Genomic DNA, 22865 nt, shown 5'->3' on the forward strand with positions numbered 1-22865 from the left:
TAGGGGAAGCAAGTGATTAGTCCACCTTGCTCAGAGAGGACAGATGCAGACTGCTGCTGTAGAAGGCTTTCTGGTCTGCTGATAATGCTAGATGGATGCAAAACACAGATGTGATCCTGGAAATAGGCACCAAAACTCTAAATCCTCTTTTCCTAGAAGGCAACACAACAGCACATGAACCTCCATATTCCGCTGATGTCTCCCTCCTTGTGCTTACTCTTCTGAGCCCCATTTGACCCCTTACAGCTCCCATAGTCCAACCGCATGGCTACAAGCCTCAGCGAAGTGATACAGCCTCCACACCAACACTGGTTAATGATCTCGTGAAGTCTGCAGAAGACTCCAGAAACAGTTCCACCTTTGAGATGTTTGGAGCTATTGCGGGGTTTTAACTTCTTCAGTGTTAATTATATTAACAATTCAGAAAGCACAGGTTTAAACCTCTCCAGAGTCTCTTAGCCATGAATGTTTAATTCCTTTCTTTTCACTGGACTCTAGGCATCTGAGAAATGTAGGAAGTCTGTATTGTTTCCAATTCATCGTGATGCTAAGCTTCAGAAGACCCAGTGGTTTGAGGAAATTCTAAATAGTGGAGAACTACAAATCCTGACATCTTTGGTTGAGTCTTCTGAGACATTTCTATTCAGGCAAGACTTACTGTTGAAGAGCCTGATTTATTACTGCGACTAGGTGCTGAAGTTTTCCCTGGAAAGGTGGCACACCTTTCCTTATGCGCTGCTTTACTCTTCACGCTCTTTCTCAGGCAACCCCACAGCACCTATCTCCACAGATAGGAGAAAAGCAGTAAAACCAGTGCTTTCAAGTTACTCATACCTTTGAAAAAAGAGTAAGGATGGTTTATGCTTAAGGGAACCACAGAACAGATTAGAAGTAGATTATATTTAGTCTGAAATCGTTTATCTACCACAGGCATTCTGGACAATTAAATGCCTGCTTATTGGGATCACTGCCAAAAGAGCGGGTTCAGTTAAATGAATTGCAATGACTCCTGATAATAGTTAACTGGCCCACCTAATCCATTTAAACAGCACATCTGGTCTTGCCTGCTCATCATTCATGGTTCACTCGTACCGCATTTGCTAACACAAATGGCCTGCAGTGAAATCCCTTTTTTGCTGGTTTATTGCTGAATTCTGGCCACTGAATGAGTAGATCTAACTTGGGCTGGGGCTGGTGACATCTTTTGATATTTGCCTCCATCCACCTTTGTCATCTACCATTAGACAGCACTGAGGAAAAAAGCAGAGGCACAGAAAAAACACTAGATGTGAAAAATGAATAGCCAGTCATTATTTAAAAAAATACAAGCAATGTCAGAACTGAATGAATAGTCTCTAAGGGGAAGGAGAATCTTTCATCACATTATGCAAATGAAGTGGCATCAACCAATTAAGAAAATGCTGAGCGTAGCAGGTTTACTTAACTTCACATACCTGAAATCAAGACATGTAAGAAAAACGTTAAAAATCAAACATCTAAATATTGTAATCTATAAAAAAAAATATTTTGAGAATTCCCTACCACTGACATTCAATGATGAAACAGAAAAGGAGTCCATAATTTCTCAAAGTTAATAAACCAATAAATAAAAATTATTTATTAAAAAAATAATAATCCATAAGCCTGAAACTTATTTTGGAGCATTGGTTTCAGAGAGTTTTTCAAAATCTAGCGGTCATAAAAATGAGGAAAACAAGTTCCTAAATATGCAAACAAAAAATCTAATTCTAAAATTAGTGCTCCTGACTATGAACTAGCTTTTTTCTCCCATATGTGAGCGCTCAGGTGAAATTATATTTCATACACCAGAATTTATGGAATGAGCCTAGAATTTGTCATTCTGTGCATCCAGACCATGCTCACACACAGCCTCAAAATTCCTAGTGGCTCCAGGGCTGTATAAAGAGCCTTGAGATGCTCTAACACAAATCATCCAGAATGCTTGCTACCAAACTTACCTAGATGGAACCGGCTTATAGCAAGGCTCTCCTGGGAACAGTTAACAGGAGCAAAGGGGTGGCTGGCATCCACCCCACACCGAAGTTCCTGGTGCTGGATGGTTCCCAGGAAAATGCCTGCCCATCCACTGTGGCTGGCCCTGGCTCTGCTTTTAAGCTGTGTTTCTCTCTTGGGGAAAAAAAAAAAAAGTCAATTCAACCTGATTACCTTGTAAAAGATTGTATCATTAGTTAGAGTGCCTGTGAGAAATTGCACAGAGGAACGAGCAGAAAGAATGTGAAAACCCCCAAAGCTACTGAGTTATAATAGAGTTACCAGTCTTTCTCAAGCTGTTTTTCTTCGGCAGAAGAAATTGAAGTGAAAAGTTATAAATCATTAAAGCTCTTTATCACATAGTATTGATATATCACATAATGGCTACAAACAAGGCACTAGTGATTATCTGAATCTTATTTCATGAACATGAATTTTTTAATCGGGTAATGCCTACTTAATTGAGTACAGTCAAATCAAACTAATTGTCTCCAACATTAAGTACTTGTGTTAAGACTTCAGGTGACACACAGATACAGCACTTAAGCCTTTCTATATCACTGTGTTCATAAGATGTAATAGAAGTGGAAGGCCATGTTCAAGTACAAAAAGAAAAATAGATTTTTAAAGAAGTGTTCTCTGTAAATAGAAGGGTTTCTGGTTTCCTTCCATTAAAAATACTCTTATCCAAAAAAATAGGTGTAAAAAATCTATCATCTACTGGTGAAATGTCACAGCACTCTCCAAACTAGTTGACTGCAACAAGGTCTTTACACTTAACAGAACCAGCCACACCTGCACCTTATCTACATCAGCCAACCCACAGCTGTATGTTATCAATATTAATTAACCCAGCTTCATTCCTCTACAATTCCCCCCCTTTTCTTTTTTTACCATTTCATACCTCATGTTTTTACCAATCATTGCAAACTTTTTACAAATAAACTTTTCATATAGTCCTCTACAGTGAAATGCTAATAGTATAGCAGAAAATGCATGTAAACAAAGACAAGTAAACAAAAAAAATTTTGAAAATTAATTCAGTTGTAGTTGTACACTTGCTTGCTAGGTTTTACAAAGAGGAGCTTACACATTGATCAATATATTGATATACAACATTTTTGAGTGCTTCTATCCTTACATGAGTAAATGCACACTCACTAACTGTTCTAGCTGGTAATAACTTTGGAGTACAAAACCTATTGCTGGATCACTACAAAAAACTGTTCCACCAAAGAAATAACAAACCTTTTGTCACAATCCAACATGGAGTTTCACTTTTTTACCACTTGAGTCTTCTGACTGAATATTTGGAGCTAAAGCTGAGTATAGGGAAGGTCTAATAATATAAATGGGTTGTAGAAAGAAGAGCTTTGTCAAAGAAGGCTAGGAATCAGCTTTTTCTGAAAGGGTACGAGTCACCTGATGTTCAGTGATGTCAACCTTAAAACCTGCACAGACTCCTTTTAGGGTCAGTGGGACACAGGAAAGCATCCCAGGTTGCAGACCTGAGCATACATTTAGTCATCCCAGAAGAGGATTAAGAAGCAACATTTCTAGCTGATCCAAAAAACAGCTGTTACACCTTTTAACTCACAGCTGAAATACAAACTTTTTTAAAGTGTCTACATTTGAAAAATACATTGCTAATTTGAAGGAACACCTAACAGGAAAAGTTCCCCTTACTTTGCGGGATGCTTATAACAATGTTTATTTAGACAAGCGAAAGGAAAGAACTCAATTGTAATTTGTATTACTCTGGTTATAGATTATATTGCAAATGCTATATTTATGGGAAAATGCAGGGAGGCAAGAATTTTTCATTAAGAATTAGCAGTAAAATTATATGAAAAACAAAGTATGAATCTACCATTTTGACCGGCTATCTTTTCAAGACATCCAGGTAGCAAGCAACAGATTCTGGTTATTGTAGAATTTGTATTTTTAAATAAATAGCATTTAATGTAGTAGTTCAAGGTCTACACAGGAAAAAGAGGAAAAAATAATACTACACAGGGATCTTTCACCTAACAGATGAAGGAATAACATGACCAAGGGGAGACTGAGGATGGGCAAATTCAAATAAATGAGGTGCTCATTTTTAGCTGAAAGTAAATAACCTCAGCTAACTGAAATAATTTACCAAGAGCTGTGGTAGCTTCCTTGTCACTCAAAGTCATTAAATAAAGATTGAGAATCTTTCTCAAAGACATGCTGAAGTCATAGTGCAGAGAATAGGTTGTTATGCGGAGGCCCAATCTGGGTTATTGCAGTAATATTTTGTGAGGTTAGCATCTGTGAACTTACAAAAGCTAAAGGAAAGCTTACCCATGATTTATTTTACAAAGGCATAACAATGAAAAGGTATCCAAAATTTCAAGAAAATGCTCCAGCAATTTCAAAATGAGAAAGCATTTCTTTTTCATTTCTCTTACACATGCTAATGACTAAGGAAATAAAATGCACCTTTACTCCTATCAGCTAGTGACATTTGCTTTGGTCAGCACTGGATGATTAAATTAAGTATCTTCATTTGGATACCCTCTCCATGATTTATGATTGTTATCACTGTGCTCTACATGGTCTTAATACCTTACAAGAAAAATTATGATGTTGATTGAATACAGTAAATACAGATATCCTGTGAATGAAAAGATAGATCCAGGCAATTTTCCTTTTGCAATTCACAGTCAGTGCCCCACAAAATAGAGTTTCAGGAAGACCACAAGTATTTTAACTGTTAAGCAAGTATAGCAAATGTTTGTGAATATAAAAAGTGGGACAGAGATCAAAAGCATCAAAGCATTACCATTCCATCATCTCTGAAAGAAAACAGTTTGCTTCAGAAATATGCCTTGCAGTATTTTATGGTGTTGACAGTTTTCAATTCTTTGTTTGGAACTAGAATAAATTATTACATAATTTACTTCAGCTAAAGAAAAATGTCATGTAAAGGGGTTTAAAATCTGCAAACAAAACAACTGAATGTGATAAAGTCATTTCAAGCGAAATACCTGAGTTTAATCTAAAATAATTGCAGGACTGTTGTAGGATTTTTAAAGTTTTTTTCGTGTTTCCAAAACATTCTTTTTGGTTCAACAAACACCATTTGTTTATGGGGATAAATTTCTAGTTTGACTTCCAAAAAATAAAAAATAAAAAAGCATTTTCTCAGTACTGTTTACAGTCTCTTTTTTCATCAGCCCCAGAATTAAAACTTTCCATTTACTGTAGCCTGTGTAGATACTATGTCTAGGCAATATAAGCAACTATCTGGACTGGAAGACTGACAGGGAAGACGGGCATCTTGCCTTGACAGTGTTGGAGGATACAGGAGTCGTTAGGTCTGTGGCAGCACTAGGATTGACACTTCTGTCCTGCACAGCCCACTGCTGCTGAGGCTGCCCAGGGATTAGAAAGAGTTGGAGAGATGATGGTAAGGGGACCCACTAACCTCTCCAATCACTTCTTCCCATCCACCTCACTCTCCCAGAGCAAGTCACAGGTCTCCAGAGCTCTTGTGACACAGCCCCAACCTTCTTTCAGTCCCCTCATGGCGCATATGTCTCTGCCTCCTTTATAAAATGGTCAGATCCTTCCCCAGATCCTTGGGAATCACTGCAGCTAGGTAGTCTGAAACCAAAAAGTCAACATCAGTGCATTGAAACAAAAATCCATGCAATACATTTTCCCTAAGCAATATATCCAAACATAAAAGACATTCCCAATCCCTCCTAAAGAGGAGCTGCAGGACAGCTTTCTAGGATGAGCCTGATAGTTTAGAGACAATCTCTGTGGACCACACGTTTTCAGTTCTTTACTTGCAAACTGATCACCCCATTTTCTGAAGGATGTACCAAATCCTCACCAGAAATGTGTAAAGGCTACGCTTAGGCTGTACTATATTTGCTAATAGAAGCAGAATTTGCAACAACATTTTTCTTTGTACAAGGAAAATTGACATCTATCTTCACATATATAGGGAAACTGCTGGTACCAGAAGAAGCTCAGGATGATAAGACGTGACTTGGGCCAGCCTGATCAGTCTGATGTGGAGTCCTGAGTGCTCTGTTAATCAGTACTTCGCTACGTAGATACTCCACTTTTTTATTAAGCAGTGAGGCTGCATAATATGCATACATAGAACCTGCCAGATAAGTGAAAGGAAAAGGTAATACTCTGAAAAGTTTTGTAAGTCTTCCCTCTGCTAGTCTACCCGCCCATACAGAGTCTTGGCAAGAGGCCTCAGCCTCAGCCTTGTGTATGCGTTATGAGGCTATTAACACAGTCAAACATGACATGGTAATGCAGAACTAATTAATGGAGAAAAAGTGTGATATAAAGTGCTATCATATTCACAGCATCCCTTCTCTGAGTTTAATCATGGTGTAAACCTCATGTTGAAGCACTTATGTGCAGATTATGCTGACCACTAAATAAAAAACCTAAACTACTCACTTTTATAATTCATAAAGTGTTATCTTTGTGGAAATGCCCTCCCATTTTATTTTTATAATGTTCAGTCTAGTATATATTGGTCTATGTAAATTGCTTGTTAGCAAGTACATCCTGGGAAAAAGTAGCACTAAAATTTCCAGGAAAGGTACAATCAGACAATTGCCATTCAAAATTACTGCATAAAACCCTCATAGATACAATCACAAACAATTACCATACAATTACAACATGAAAACGTACCAAGTACAGATACAATCACAAAGACAAGTACAGCTGATGGCAAATCCAGAAGCAATTACACAAAGCCTTTGAAGAATTACACACATTTATTTAAACTTGATAAATGTGTATGTCTTAGCAGTACCATAATTGAGCAGGATTATTACAGCCAGTGAGATGGGGCAATTTCATTTGCATAAGTAGTTTTGCAAATTCCTAATATTAAAAATTTGATTAAAAAATAAAGTTACAGTTATTAGTATTCAGGTTATTCACTTTTCTATCTTACAATCATTAATTATTTTAGAGCTACCCGAAATTTGAAAAATACTTCACAACTATGAGAAACTATAACACTTTCACAAAAGCTCTTGAAATGTAATCATGGCCACAATTTGCAACCAAGAAGTAACAAGGCAGGTAGTAAAAAGATGGAGTTGTAGACATTGCTAGTTGCTTGAGTCTGCATGCTTACACCATGATCCAAAATTCTGCAAGTCAAAAGACGCATTGCAGTAACTTGCAGGGATGTTGGATCAAGCCCTTTCCTAAGGAATGACTGTTTTATTTTGCTGCTCGCAGTCACCATTAACACAATGAGTTTTATTTTGTCCCCTATTTGGCAGTGCTTTGAGAGGAAATAAACCTGAGACTGATTTGAATGACAAGAGGATAATCAGGAAGTTTATTCCTCGGCAAGCTACTAAAATCAATAAATCTAAGTTTGTTCAAAGTGATACCCTGAGAAATTCAATCAGAACAGCTAGCAACTCATCTTGAAATATATCATTAACAGTAAGGCATCTTTGAAGTCATAATGATAAGTATTTCAAATTGCTAGAAACAGAATCATATACACAGAAGAGAAGGTAAACCAAGATAATGATGCACCAGCGCTGTCGAAAGGGGCACATTGAAACACATGATTTTACTTTCATTTGGCAAGGACTTGACAGTCTTTGGCATGGATATCAGAGCAAAGATTGTCTCTGGCATCAAAATCAAATCAAAGACTCATGGATAATTTTAGTCTGCAGACTCCAAACTATACTTGACATACTCTTCGTGGATCCTGCTCCTGGATCAAGGACATTGCTCCATACAAGCCCTGCAACAGTTTTCAAGCCAAAAAAATCAGCCTCCTAAGTTGCTGAGTTGCTGAATATTAGATTGCTTAAGATCAAACCCAAACTTGCCAAATGCTTCTTTAGCCTTATGTATTTCCCGGCAACAGTTCTGCTGCCAGATTTTGCTTTTGATGAAATCAGTGACAGTAGCGTTTTGCTATTGTATAACAAAAGGTATGAAAATTCATTTAACAATGTTATCGATGAACTATAAGCTTATAAAGTGATGCACTTTCATGTCTTCCCTGCAACTTATGCTTGAAGAATCTGTTTTCCATGCCAGCTATTACGTAAAAAATTTATGCATCTCCATTTCTGAAACAACAAAAGATTTTAATTCTATTCTAAACATCCACCTTAAACATGTCATTTCTTTGCATTACTTGGTACTTTCAGTTTTTAAATAAAAGAGGTCTGAAGGGTTACATTCCTTTATACTTCACTGAAGCTAAGTTTGTAATTGATAGTTCACTGTGTTTATATGGCCCTGTTCTGTCTGATCCCTGCCGAGTGTTTGTGAAATTTTGTACAAACTTAATGACAGATTTATGGGATCAAGCTTCAGACATGCTACACATAGCTGTTCCTGCTCAGAAAAAAAACAAGGGGTGTGGGAAATTCTTCAGCTGGAAAGTAATGCAGGAGGATTTGCATTGTGGGGGTTGTCTTTCACTATGAGGCCTTAAAAACAGAATTCTGAGGCCATTAATTGAGCCAAATGCTAATTGAAAAGTGCAAATATTCCCTGGAAAACACATAATTTGATCCACAGAGTTATACTGTAATTTATACTACAAGATATTAGTAGTTTAATCATGCAACTATGAACCTTGTTGAGTCATCTGTTCTCATGTCAGTCTTTTCATCACAGTTTACCTGCATCTGCAAAACTGAATTCTGATCAAGTAATTTATTCACTCATTCTTGCAGAAGATGACCTTAACTTTATGGAATTAGCAAATATCAAGTTTCCTCAGCATATAATTGTAGTTCTTCCACTCTCGGTCTAGATTACAAAATAAACAACATAATGAAACAAAGCAGGGAACTCAACAGTTGGTAAATCTACATAATACACTCCATTTGGTATGCATGCTACAGCGGTGGAATGAGCAGAAAAGGAACTGAAGCAAAACTGTTTGACCTATTTTAATATTTGATGAAGAAACACTAAGCCTAGAAATACCATGTCTTCAGAGACCTTGTAGTTGATATTATTAAAAAACATTTTAAAAAGAGGCTCCTATAGTCTATCATAATAAGCTTTGGGTAATACTTTAAGAGTCCATTAACTTATGCTCAACTAATCTTGAATTACAATAGAAATCCTTTGAAAGCATGTATGATAGTCACAGAAATACCACATAAATTCATTTCCATCCTTTTGTGAATGTTTTCCCACACTACAGTTTTTAATCCCTTTGTGTAATGGTCCAGAACTTGATATTTTAACATTAATGGAAGTCTGATCAGTTCTAACTCTAAAAGAAATCAGACCCTATGCACTTTTGAAGAATCAAAATCAAAACAGCTCATGAAACAAATATAATGATCTTTTTAAAGTTATCCATAACTTTGAAATTACAGTAGAGGGAAAAAAATGGTTTTTTCATATATGAGCAGTATAATTGTAATATTTATTCTCTCCAATTAATATTATTGTGGTGTTTTAAATTACCTTAGTTGCCAATACAAGCTAAAGATTTTCTAGAGAACCACTACCTGAACTGCAGCCTGGAAAGTAGCAGAGTCTTTCAAATGTGTGTGGATGAAGCAAAAAGTCATGAAAAAAAAACCAGCCATGCAAGGCTGAACTGTTGAACTGAGAGAGGAGGAAAAATGTTTAAATGGAAAACATTTTTTTCAGAAAATAAGACTTTGGACTGAAACTTAGGAGAATGCAGTTCCATTTTCCCAGCTTTTCCAGTAACCTTCCAAAATCACTGCATTTACTTTAAGTTTCTTTATTAGAGATGAATTTGTCATCAAAACAACTCATTTCCTTTAAGTGTAATTATTTGCAGTGGCATCTTGCTATTGACAAGGTCCAGTCATTTCAAAGGAAATACAGACCTGAGAAGCTGGATGGTTTCAATATCAGGAACTAAATACTTCTAAATAATTCCCGCTGTGTCTTCGCCTAACCCACATTCTACTGAGGCCTCATACACTACGGTAATGTAAATATCTGCACGTTCTTCCTTTGCGCTTGGAGTTCTCAGTATTTGCTGCCCAGTCAGTGAGTGCAGATACTAGGCTTGGGGGAACCACAGATCAGAAATGGAGACCCCCACCAGCCTGGCGCTGTCACCTCCCAAAACACACCCTGCAGAGGATCTTGGGTAGAGTAACTGGAAGACCCGGAGATGTCCCTGGGTGTCCAGGAGGTCCAGCCACAGGCACCATCAGGGCATCCAGGCACCCAGACACTCCCTCGCCGGTGAGCACGTTCATCAGTGCTCCTGCTGCCATCACTACTTTAGCAACTGACTGTTTCATTCTTCTTCCCGGTGTTTGAGAACTCCATTGTCACTTGTGTTTGGGACAATGAACTGCTGCATACTCATGAAGGAACAGAGGTCATCACACCCTCTGATCAGCCTGTAATTTACAGCTGGCACTGAACAGTCTGAGCTACCCGCTATGTATTGAGCAGGCCAGAACCCTGACTTACCCACATGGTAAAAGGTCGTGATGACACCGCTCATTTGAAAATAAATAGCTTCCTGTAATATTATAGAATTACTGTAGCACTCGGGCACATAAAGATAAAAGCTCACATAGATAAAGGCGTATTAATTAGTTCATAAAGCCTTATTAATCAGGCTCATAATGGGAGCAGTTTGAAACCATAAAAGAAATGTGTGAGATATTAGTCTGCAGGCTTAAAATACAGAAAAGAATGAAAACCCACCCACACAGCATAATATGACATTAGCTCCCTGCTACTGGGAGAAGGAAGATACAGTCTAAAAGCAGCATCTCCTTTACAGTATATGAATGATTTAATACATTTGCTGTGGTCTAGCTGAGGAATAATAGCAGAGAATACTTCAGACATACCTGGACACATTACTCTACTTCTAAAGTAGCTTGGCTACCTTAATTCATTGCTCATGGAAGTCAGAGGGACACTGGCTGAGAGTGGGATCCCATAAGATTCACTTGTAAAGAAGAAAACCTATCCACACTGAAGTCAATGGCTACTGACTTCAAAATACAGGATGCCAGTGTGTTTCCTGATCACAAAGTCCTAGAGCTTCTTCAGGCAAAATTTCCTGTTTAGATTGAGATCAAATGAAATTCAAGGATTCTAAAACATAAAATATGTTCTGTTTTTTTGATGAAAGTCCTCTATTTCCATCTTTGTTTAGAATTTGATACTTTCAAGCAAAGCCTCTCTAATCTATTGAATTGTCAGTAAAAATTAAATACCAGAGACATTTAGAAAATTGTACACTGTCTTATTTATTTCTCTGTCATACCCCACTAGCCCTACAAGTTTCTGACAAAACTTCCTTCTTCCAAGAAAGACTTTCTGCACACAGTGCATACAGACATCCCATTTTATTGTAAATAAGTGGGGTGACTGCGGCAATTTATTACTCTGAAAATACCCTCCCTAATCACTAAATCTCCATTATTTTATATATATTTTCAGAACTTTCTCATGAGCAAGAGACTGCAAAAGAAGAAAGATATGATTTTTTCCCTTCTTTTTGATTCCAGTTTTGTAACAAATGCGTAACAGATTTACTTGCAAAAAGTAAGCTCCACTCCACTCCTGAGCAGCCGTGAGCAGCAGTGGCATCACATGGTCCCTGACACTTACCCACCTCCTCCTCGCACATTTCACCACTGCATCTTATTCAAATAAACCACCTTACCAAATAAACCCTTTACACAGTCTGACAGGGCCACATCAGGGCAACGAAGGCTCATATTCCATATTAAGTCCTTCCAAAGGAATGCATTTGGGGAGAGTAGAGAAGCTGATTTTCATCTAGCAAAAAATGTATAGGGCTTTTTCCTTTTCACCTAAACTGATGTAAGCATTTTACCTATTCAGCTGTTCATCCCTTACACTGAAACAATGGTATCTCTTAGATTGCCAGTGTATTCAGCTTTGTACTTTTTACCAAACATAAGATGGTGACGATTATAAGATTTTCATTTGTTGCTTTGTCATGTAACATTGTTTATATTATTGCAAAACAACAGTGACATCCAGAGGCACAAAAGCCTAATCAGAAGTATGCATTATACATGAGGATGTGTTCAAAATCCGTTACTCAGGATTTCAACAACTTTGATTCTTTGAAGCTCTATGAATTTTAGAAGCATGTATAGTATGTAAGGAACACACATAGGCTTTTTATTTTAAATCTGTCCTCACACAGCCTTACACTGGTCAACATTCATTGGCATATGGTTGACTGAGACAAGAGATGCTGGCATACAGGACCATTATGCCCTGCCACTGGTAGTTGTCACCGATAAAACTCTGTGTGAAACTTTTTGGCCCCAGGTACATTTTTGTGGTCATCTTTTCCGAAAAGAGAAAAGGCAAGATCAAAAGAAATCCAGATACTTCTAAGTGACACACAAGAATACTTAAGAATTACATACAGTTAGATGCCTCCTTGGAGAATCTATGCTGTTAACGTACAGTAGGTTGCTACAAGCATACCTACCAGGTGTAGCGTGCGATAGGGTATTTAGCAGACTTCAGTGCACTATTTCACTTCTGCATCATGAAAGTGAAATCCAGTCCAGCCCACTAGAAGGAGTGACCAGCTGCAGTGCACACTTACGTGTGCAGCAATGGCTCATTTCCACAGGAGTGTGTTTGTAATGAGGCTGAAAGCTCACTGAAGTCTGAGTGCTGAGAGCTTTGCCTGAAAAAGGACTCAAGGACTGACAGATTAGAAAGCTTTAAGATTTTTTTCCTGGTTTTTTTTTTATATTATAAGATGTCAAGTGGGTTGCAGAAGATATAAATATATATGTAGTTCTGGGGGAAAAAAATATCCACAGCACTTACAATTACTGCAATCTTAGAAAAGCTCAAGTCTCCAAGTGATGCACTTACCGACCACCTCCTCTACTGGCATGAATTGTAATAGCTCCATTTATTTCAATGAAGCTCTGTCAGGTTATATCAACTGAGGACTGAGTCCTATTGGTCTCCTTCTTAACGTTCCTGTCATTACCGAACAGATGTAAATGCTATATCATTTTTCAACTCTTTAGCTCTTCATATATGCTAAACCTGTGCTTGCAATATGAAGATAATTGTGTATATTTACCACTTCTGTTTACAATAATGGAGGAAAATGCAGGTCTGTGCAACACTACATGCTCATTTCTTTGTCAAGGAAAGAGTATTTTAAAAGATGTCTTTTAAGCTATCTTTTAATACACTGAAGGAAATGGCTATTGTAATAACCGCAGTATCATTTTAGCTTTCAATAGAAATTTTCTCCTAGACTAGCTTCTGGCTGTAAATAATGCCTGTGAGTAGTCTGTTTGAGGTGTTGTCTCTCTTCCCTACCAATACAGCTCCCACATAAGATTTTGCCAGGATTTCATTCAAGGGAATAATGTTTTCTGAGGAAAATACTGTTCAGTTCTCTCCGTGTCAGACTAGCAGTTGACATACCAATGAACTGTTTACAAAAATGCATGCTGCATCCTGTATCCAGCTGACAGACTCCTGCAGTTGGTACTTCATTAGTTATCCTTGCTATGAAAGAATATGTACATAATCTCTTTATTGCATTCATTTTTGTATAAAAGACAGAATAATTACAATTCTTTTATTTGTGAACACACAACTGACATAGTTCTAATCATATAAAAACAATTTACTGATAATCATGTGTGAAATGCTACTGTAAAAATAAGAATCTTTCCCTTTGATCAGTTAGCCTAAATCGGTTTTATTATTTATGACAATATGTCTGGTTTTTAATTCATAAATTCTGAATTTCTGGAACTAGCAGAAAATTATTTTTAAAAACTGAAAAACAGACTTAGAGTATTAGTTATATATCATGGTTGAAGAAGAAGACAAAACTGCAGCAGAAAAATCCTTGAATACATTTACCAGTGATGAATAAAGTGTTTTATGGATAGATACCTTCTATCTCAGGAAATAGATGTTCAGCTAGCATAAAACAGCAGTGGCACATCCGTTATTTTCCTGAGCTAAGGATCTAGCCCATATGCTCTACTACTCCACAAATATGGTTTTCATCCTGATACAAGAAAAAAAATATTTGCACTCATTTTAACATTTGATATAATGGGAGGGGGAAAGAAAAGGATGTTAAACAGTATGGACAAGGTTGCACAAAAAGTATGTATCCAGATCAATGTTGTCTGCACTGTTTGCTTGTCTCTATAACAATCCTACCCTCATCAAAGTCATTGTATTCAAATTTTCAAAGTAGGTTGAACTTGGTTTAGGCACCAAGGACTAATCTCTTAGTATCATGAGTAAGTACCTACCTACCTCCCACTAATTATTTAGCATGCACAGCAATTAAAGTGAAAGAAATTTGTCTCACCATATTTGGGGATATAAAAAATATTACCTTGAAAAATACCAAGTTGAACTTACCCTCTGATTACGACCATGTCACAGATGTGCAGAGGGGCACAAAGAAGTGAAGGATTCTTTTTTAAACTGTACAACAGATAATTTATCATCGTGGGCCTTTCTGGCTTAAGGTCTGTACTACTATGAATCTATGGTAGAGATAATATCATCAAGGAGGGTTCATGTGGTGCTGTGCGCACCTGCAGCCCATACTTCTAACTGGCAACTGTCAGCTGTCTTCCATGTAAGTTAATCGTAAAATAAAGGAAGCTGATGCCTTGCAAATACAACATGTTTGACTTCTGCCCCTAAACAGACATCTGGATTGGCATGCACAACCTATCATTAAAGGAGATGTGGTGCTTGGCAGGGACATGACCATCCAGTCCTGGACAAACCAGTGTTCCAGCCCATCATGGCCCGGGCAGCTGGATGCACAGTACATCCTACTTTAGTCATGGCCCCCAAAGATCCTGCAATCTCTTCTAGACCCTGCTGGGCAATTCGTCTTTGAGAATACTTTTTAACTCCCTCTAAGTGGGAAATGTGCATGTAACAAACCCCCCAACTTTGTAAATGGTTTTATTGATTTCATTAGCAGAGAAGCCGAAGCTCCTCTGCTCTATCTTCCCAATTTTGAGCTCTCCTTTTTTAAGAATGATTCATACCAAGAGATTCCTGTGGAATTAAAATTGAAGATACATGAAGGCTTTATACCATATTCCTCACGTGCACTGAAGTCAGTTGTAATCTATTAATCTCCAATTTGCATGTGATTAAGTTTCAAGAGTGTTCCCTGTCTGCCTATGCTGTATCTCTTTCTTCAGTGCCTATTGCCAGGCATTTTTCAGAACTGATAGTGGCTTATCACTATCAAAAAGCAGCTCAGAGTCCTTAGGAAAATCTTCACCTTAGCAACTATCCTTTTAAAATTGTAAATCGTACCTGTTTTCCTTCATCTTTATAGCTATTAATAGGCATACTTTTCATGACAACAGGATTTATTTCTGGGGTTACAAGATATCATCTGCTTCTTCTCCTTCTTCGTCTCTTAAGTTGTAGTTTTCTGTCATATCGTAACGGGTTGTCCTGGAAATAGCTTGTCACAAAACGAAAGATTTGTTGCTAGTAAAAGAGTAGAAACAGCTGTAAAAAAGCAAAAGTTAGATTTCAGCCAAATGTCCTTTAAACAAATGAATAAGAAAAAAAGACACCCTAAACAAAGTTTACTTAAGCTGTTTTGTTTCTCCAGACAGTCTTTGCAAAGTGTGGGAAGATAAGAAGAGTCCTATAAATGGCTGTAGCCTCAAATAGGTTGTGTGGTTGGATAAATATAGGGAAGCAGAGTGAGGGGTAGAAATTGGATGGGCTTGGGTCTGTACTCAGAAGGAAAACATTTATTTTCTAGAAGAAAGCAATAAATAAATAGGATGGCTCATCATTACCTTCTTTAAGCATGACTAGGCTAAATATACTTCCAGTAGTCAAGACAAAAAAGAAATCTAAGTTGTTTTCCTTTTCTCCGAAAAGGCTCTGCTGCACTTAGTTGCTGTCAGGCACGAGGACAGGAGTGGCCAGGCTCTAGCTACCACCCACTGATGTTCAGTCTGGCTTTGGTCCAGGGTGAAAGGGAGAGAAACATAGCAGCTATTTTCATGGGTGCCCTAATCCCACGGATTATTCTGCCAGCAGGGCATGCCAGAAGGCTTCATGTTATAACCATGATATGTGATCGTATCTGCCAGCGTGTGCCTTTTACTGGTCCCAGCAGGAGGAGCGGGCAGATCCATAGTCCACCAGCTCTGGGTTCGTGTGTGTGTGTGTGTATGAGCACTCTCATGTGCTAGGGACATCCCCAAGACAGCAGTGACAGACAGCCTCTCTCTCTTTTGTACCACATGAGCAGAGTAATGGGCCAAAACCAGAGCCTGGTGTACACAGCACACAGAGGTTGAGCCTCTTCAGATTTTTGGCATGGAACACCTCAGGGGACAAATCAACCCATTTTGCTCAGTTACCCAAAAGTCGAGTGACTATAGCCAGTGAAATCAGAAGCACGGTCAAATCCTTCTAGCAGAAAGACAACAGAAGCCTGTAAATATTCCCGAGAAGGTGCCCTTTTAATCAACATACTATGTACAGCAGTGTTTGGTTTCCCAGCAGTATTTACTCACATTTACACGGGAAAGTAAACTCAATCAACACAAACAATAAACAGTTGATGTTTCAGTTATACTTAGTGTGTACAAACAGAAACAAGCTTTTGATATTGTCTCTGGACTTAAAATCTGGTCCTATTCATTATCTTCAGTAAAAGGCTGTATTTTTTAATCCTCTAAATAACAGTTATTACTATTACGGCTATGCTGATGTTTTCTGGCAGTGGCCTGTTGTCCCACCCACAAAAACCATTGTTATGCCCCTCAAATATATGCTAAAATATTCTGCCAGATGATGAGAAGAAAAAATATTATAATTTTTATTTACTTGTTCTAAAGTAAACATCTGTAAACTAATTACAAGACACACCTTTTTAGAGATTCTGTGAATGGAAAAGACTCACTGATTACCAGTTTTGTCTTCAGTTCCATTTGTGAATCACATTTAATTACAACGCAATTAGGTAGCACCTCTGGAAAAATATGCCATGTAATGGTTATAGAGAATGAAAAGAAGTGATCATACTGTAATTTTGAAATACATCATAGCAATTCTTTTCATTACATTTCTGTGCAAAAGATGCCACTCATCTTAATTGACAGTGTCAATACCATAGTCCTAATATTATAGTTTCCAAAAAATTAATTTCAATCCCAAAGTAAAGTCTGTGTTTACTGAAGAAATCATCCCAGACCCAAACACTTCAAGAACTTCAAGAACTTCAAACACTCAAGAAATCCCATTAGACTACTAAATATAAGAAAATATAGAATTATCTGCTTTCTAGAAGCTTTAGAAAACATCGGAGCCCTGTAGCATAAATCTGATTTAAAACAATATATTATGTGGGTTTGTAGATATGTTTTAGCTTCGAGCGAATAGAAATACTGTTAAAAACACCTACATTTACATTATTGCAGCTTCCAGTGACATGAGGCAGGATCAGGGCTCCATATGATTAAGATGTATCAGCATTTAAAGAAAAGCAAAACTAAAAAAATCCTTGCTGGATTTATGAAGAACAGAAACAAAAAAGCGAAGAGGACTTATGAGGCAGAGATCTCAACACAGCTTTTCTTCTTGCCCTGGTGACTAGTTAGTGAAAGTAGCAACAATTCCTGTGGATAGTCCAGTAACCCAGCCCCATCTTCAGAGGAGCAACCCTCTCTGAAACAGCTAGGTCCACCCCACCTGTAAAATATCTTGCATATTGGCAGCACACATGTTCTGCTGACAGGCGAGCTGCCTTTTCACTTGGGATGTGGCAGGCAGGCCACCACCAGCCTGGTGCCACACCTGCTGAGGTCTGCTGTAGGCACTCACGTTACACAGCTGGTCTGGAGCACTGCGATCGGTCCTAAGAACCTACGTACAGGCCTGAGTCACTGCTTTGTCACTCAAACTTTACCAAGTTTTATTTTACAAAAGCTTATTAGGAACCAAGGCTATCTATAGACTTTCCATGTCCTGCTGGACCCTTCAGCAGCATCCAGGATGCAGGGTCAGGCTGAGGGAGTCATCAAGAAAACACCCTCAGCAACCAGAACAGGCTTGAGTAAGCCTTTATTTTGCATACTGTTGTAATGGTCCAGTTATTTGACTGCCTGCCAACAGTGATCTTTCACAGGTGACAAGTCAGTTCTAAAAAATTCATGGCTTGGCTTAAAAATCACTGAGTCTTAAAATTGCATCTTGAGCCTCAGTTTATTTGCCCACTGGATTTTTAACCTGTGGAATTGGTATCCTTACGTTTCTCCAGCTGAAAAAGCTAAACATATAGAAAGTTTTTTCTGTTTTCTGGGGTTCTTTAGCGGAAGTCTGATTTCTTTCATACCACAAGATACCCTGTGGTGCATTTCCAGGTACAAATGCCAGATACTTTAAGTGTGGTAGTAGTCATGGAGGTTACCAGCATCGCAGGCTGAACAGCGAGGAAGAAAAGCAAGCTGGCTAAACGCTCGCCCTCCCTGCCATGAAATATTTTTTTTCTGCAATGCTTTCCATCGAGAGAGCAGTTGGGGTACTAGAGGAGTCTGCACCACTCTGCTGCCAGTGCAGCTATCGGGACAGCCGAGAACCTCCCAGCCAGCTCCTGTGAAAAGCTTCTGTGCCAAAAACATGCTTTCTTCTCTCCCCCTTTACAGTTTTAGAGAAGAAAGACTCACAAGCAGGGCTTTTGGAGCTAATGGATGCTGCCAGGTTTCTGGGATACTTTGGATTGATGTGGTGAAGATATTTTCTAAGCCCAAAGGGCTTTCGGAGGAATGGGCAGCTCTGCGCAGGCACTGAGCCTGCAGTGCCGTTACTCAAGGAAGCAAACTCAAGTTCAGACATTCCACCTAAATGTGAGGCTGATCTTCAAGCTGTAACCTAAAGGAAAACTAACTTAAGAAATGCAAGGAATATATTTTGCCTTTCTTTTCGTGCCATGCAGTTCACAGTACGAGCCAATGCTGGGAGGTGGCTCAGTGCCAAGGACCATGGCCAGCCCTCTGCAAATGGAGCTATGCATCTCTCACAAGGGCTGGTGTACAGGATTATTTTCCATAAACTCCCAGGTCCTGAAAATATACCTAAAGATTACCTGTGTGTCACAAGAAGCATAAAATAAAGAAATGTTTTGGGCTTTTGGGTAAGTTTAAACACATTAAAATTGTAAAGGTTCTTAGACGTAAAAACAGTGAGAAGAAAACTAGGCATTGTGTAATACTAAAATTTTTATTGCATTACAAGAAACTCAGTAGTAGGTTGACTCTAAGTACCTTCGGCTCAAGTGAATATAAATGTGTGGTTTATCTTTCGCAATTGCCTGTGTTTTTAGTACTGTTCTGTTAAAAACATTTTATTGTTAAACTCCTGTCTGAGAAATGCTGTACGCAAATCCAAAAACATAGGTATGATGTTCAACTAAGAGCATAACAGAGTCAGTTATGAATGTGAAATCATATTTTTCAAGCTTTTAACACAGATAAATAATGCTAACAGGGAAGACAGAATATAGAATTGTTAAAAATTTTCATTAATTTTTTTTTCTTTTGTTCCAAATCAATGGAAATTTTCTGATGTGATCACAGAAATCCTTCTGGAAAGAAATTATACTAGAGGGTAACTCCAAGATAAAATGCTGAGATCTATATAGCGTAGAATATAATTATGGTAGAGGAAGGGAATGATCACAGCCATGAAAAAAAAAAAAAAACAAGCTGCTTTGGAGAATTAAGTAACTTCATCCCCAGTAAGTTCAGTACATTTCTCATCAGCATTAATAGGAGTTATACTGCTCACAGTATGAGTAAATTTAAACAAGTTAATTTTATCCTCAATCCAGGAAGATGATTTCAGGAAATGAAGGATGAAGATTGCAAAAATATCTGTCTTGGGATGAAGATGGTTACTTGTCCATGTGCAAAACCCATTAATTCCCTTTCAGTCACTACTTTCTACCAAGTCAAATATTTGTGAATGTCTACTTGTTCCAGCGCAGTAGTCTGAATAATATTATAGTTTAGATTTGGGTCTAAATAAGAAGGTAGTAAGCCTCCAAATGTGTATGCAAAAGATTTTGGTCTGAAACAAAAGAAGCTTTCAATCAACAAAATTATACCATCATTTTGGAAAGACCAGCCCCACTGATCTTATGAGATTGGCCTGAAACAGTACCTTGCATTTCACATTTTGCACCACCTCCAGGACTATATTCAATAGGAGCTTCTTCATTATTCAATAGGAGTCCTTCATTAGCAGCTTTTCAGTACCTTGGTCTGAATTCTTCTCTCTTTGTTTGTGATCATAGCACACACAATTCTAGTCAGATTTACTGCAGCAGGGAAAACAGCAGTAATTCAGAGTTCATAATCATGTTGGTGACACCTACCTCTTTCATTTTGTTTAAACAACACTTCCCTTCTCATTATTACTCTGCCAATAGCTTAAAAAAATGATCCAACTTATTGGCAAAATCTCTGCAAATCATAAAACTTTTAAACTACATTACAATAGAATCCTATTCTCTCTTCAGTTTTATCAACTTCAACATAACGTAGACGTTCAAGAAAACACCATGCACACCATACCCAATAACTCAGAGGTCAATACCGAGTTTTGGGCCAGATTCCTCCCAGGTGGAAAAGTAGTGCCAGTGTTTCAGGTTTGTGGCTGCGTTCTTCAAAAGCTTTCTTTTCTGAAACCTTATCTCTTTGTGAGTCATATTAATCCCTGCTGCAACTTCTGTTTAGATACAAAGAAAAATCCTACCTTATGTCATGCAAAAATCACATTCAATCAGATTATATTCTGTGGGTGTTAAATATACAATATGATATAAATCAGTGGCAATCTATGTAGAGCAATATCTGTTCCCAGGGTAAGAATTTCAAATAAAGAAATCCTGGTTAAGGTTCAGATAAGTAGCAAGTATAACAAGAAATAAAATGGCCAGCCAGTGCTTAACAGCCTGTACTCTGAAGAACTGCTTACAATTTGGAATGAAATTTTAATAAAGTAAAGGTTAATTAGAAAACATACCTTTTGTATCTAACTTTCCAAATTTAATTTAATATCACAAAACTAGCAAAGACTCAGTATGCGTTGTTAAAGCAACACTAGCCTGATTAAAATTAATACTTCTTGAGCTCAGTTCTGCTTTCACTTTTCTGAAGTAACTCTTTCTGTAGCCAGTTACCTTTCACTAGCAATAAAAACTCTTTTTTTTTTTTTTTTTTTTCTGAAAGCTCCCAGGTATATCACCCAACTTGTCTTTACAAGAAAAGAGCTGAGCCTGCTCCAAGCTGGGAGTTCAGACCTGCCTGTCTGCATCTGGAAGTCACTGCAATGGGACTGATCTTTGCAGCGTGCCTTGGGTCCTAAGAGGAAAGAAATAAGAACAGTGTTTTTCACCACCAAAGTTTCACTTTCCTAGTCTCTGTACGATGAGCGAAATGAAAGAACCTGCAGCATTCAGGAGACAGATCTTTCTTGCAGGCTTTATTTGTCTGGAATTTAATAATGCCATGCTGAAGACTGAAGTTCTGTGATTTGGGGGATTTTAGAGATTTCAAACTGTCTTTTTAAAAATACTCTATTTGCGTACATATTAATATAACATAGAAAGATCTGCAATAAATGTCAAAGTTTTTAAAAAAAAAAATCAAAACATTAATTCAAAAAATAGTGAATAGTGAATGTTACAGCACCGCATGAATATTTCAGTTTCTTCAAATTCTCCAAAACCAAAAAAACTGGTAAGTATTTTAGCATGTTCCACAGAGCTTGTTAATTTGCCAGAGCTCTGTTTTTCCACAAAGAGGGTTCCATCAAAGTATTTACCACCAAGCTTTACTACTGTCTTGGAGATAAATTATAATTTTTCTATGACCAAATAAAACACATCAGGATTTCTACTCGCCTCTAGCATTGACCTTGAAAATACTTCTGTGAAGCTTTTTACAATCACATTCCCATTTCCAGCTTGGGCCTTCTCCAGGCTCTGGAGAAGTAACTCACAGTAACCATTTACAGCAGGACAGAGCAATGTCTGTATTGCTGTGATGACTGAGAAATTAGAGGAAGGACCAAGGCAAAAGTCCACGCCAACCTTCAGTCCATTTTAACTGCTCCTAATACATCACATCTAGAGAGTAACTGTGCAGCAGACACTACCATCATTTGCACTCTAGATAATCATCAAATAGGGCCTATATCTTGTATTTCTCTTCTCTGTTCCTCCGAACGTAAACAAGAGTCACACTTTGACCCCCAAAGCTGTAGAGGGGAAACTGAAGGAGTCAGAGCTGCAGCTTACCTGTAGGTACAAAAAAATTTGATATCTACAGAAAAGTACATTAAACATGGCAGTACACTCTGTGACACCGAAACCAAATGTCATGACCAGCCCATGTCCATACTGCTAAACTCCTTTCCCTCCCAAAGAAGATGGGCTTATCCAGGTTGCCTGTTAGGAGCAGTCCCTCCTTTTTGCTAACTCCAGCATGGGCTGAGAGATGTCTGGCAAGGGCAAAACCACCCCAAGGGCTACCAGGACAAGTCACCAGTGTAGCTGGTCAGGTTCCAGGCCTCAGGAATATATCCTGTACCACCTGACTTATTCACTTAGATACAGTGACAGCAGCATCCAACAAGGCAGGGACAGCTTCAAACAGGCAGGCAGGCAGCCAGGCACATGTTTTGAATAAGAAGTTATGCAAAGTGCAGTAGCAAGAAAGCTCTGGAACTGCTAGGCTGTTGCAGGTCCACAGACAAGTCACAGCATAGGACAAATTTGTCAT

General features: G+C 38.1%; 1 long non-coding RNA gene across 1 annotated transcript in view; it reads right to left on the minus strand.

The window, feature by feature from the left end:
- Positions 1-22865, minus strand: part of LOC119144321 — a 100121-nt gene that overhangs the window by 3400 nt on the left and 73856 nt on the right. The window contains exons 4-8 of the long non-coding RNA XR_005103057.1: positions 15367-15567; positions 13960-14077; positions 8694-8823; positions 5468-5646; positions 1980-2148 (exon numbers count right to left, since the gene is read on the minus strand). This is a non-coding gene — a long non-coding RNA (uncharacterized LOC119144321). The remainder of the gene's footprint in view (positions 1-1979; positions 2149-5467; positions 5647-8693; positions 8824-13959; positions 14078-15366; positions 15568-22865) is intronic.

The sequence above is a fragment of the Falco rusticolus genome, chromosome 3 (assembly GCF_015220075.1).
Source record: "Falco rusticolus isolate bFalRus1 chromosome 3, bFalRus1.pri, whole genome shotgun sequence".
Lineage (NCBI taxonomy): Eukaryota > Metazoa > Chordata > Aves > Falconiformes > Falconidae > Falco > Falco rusticolus.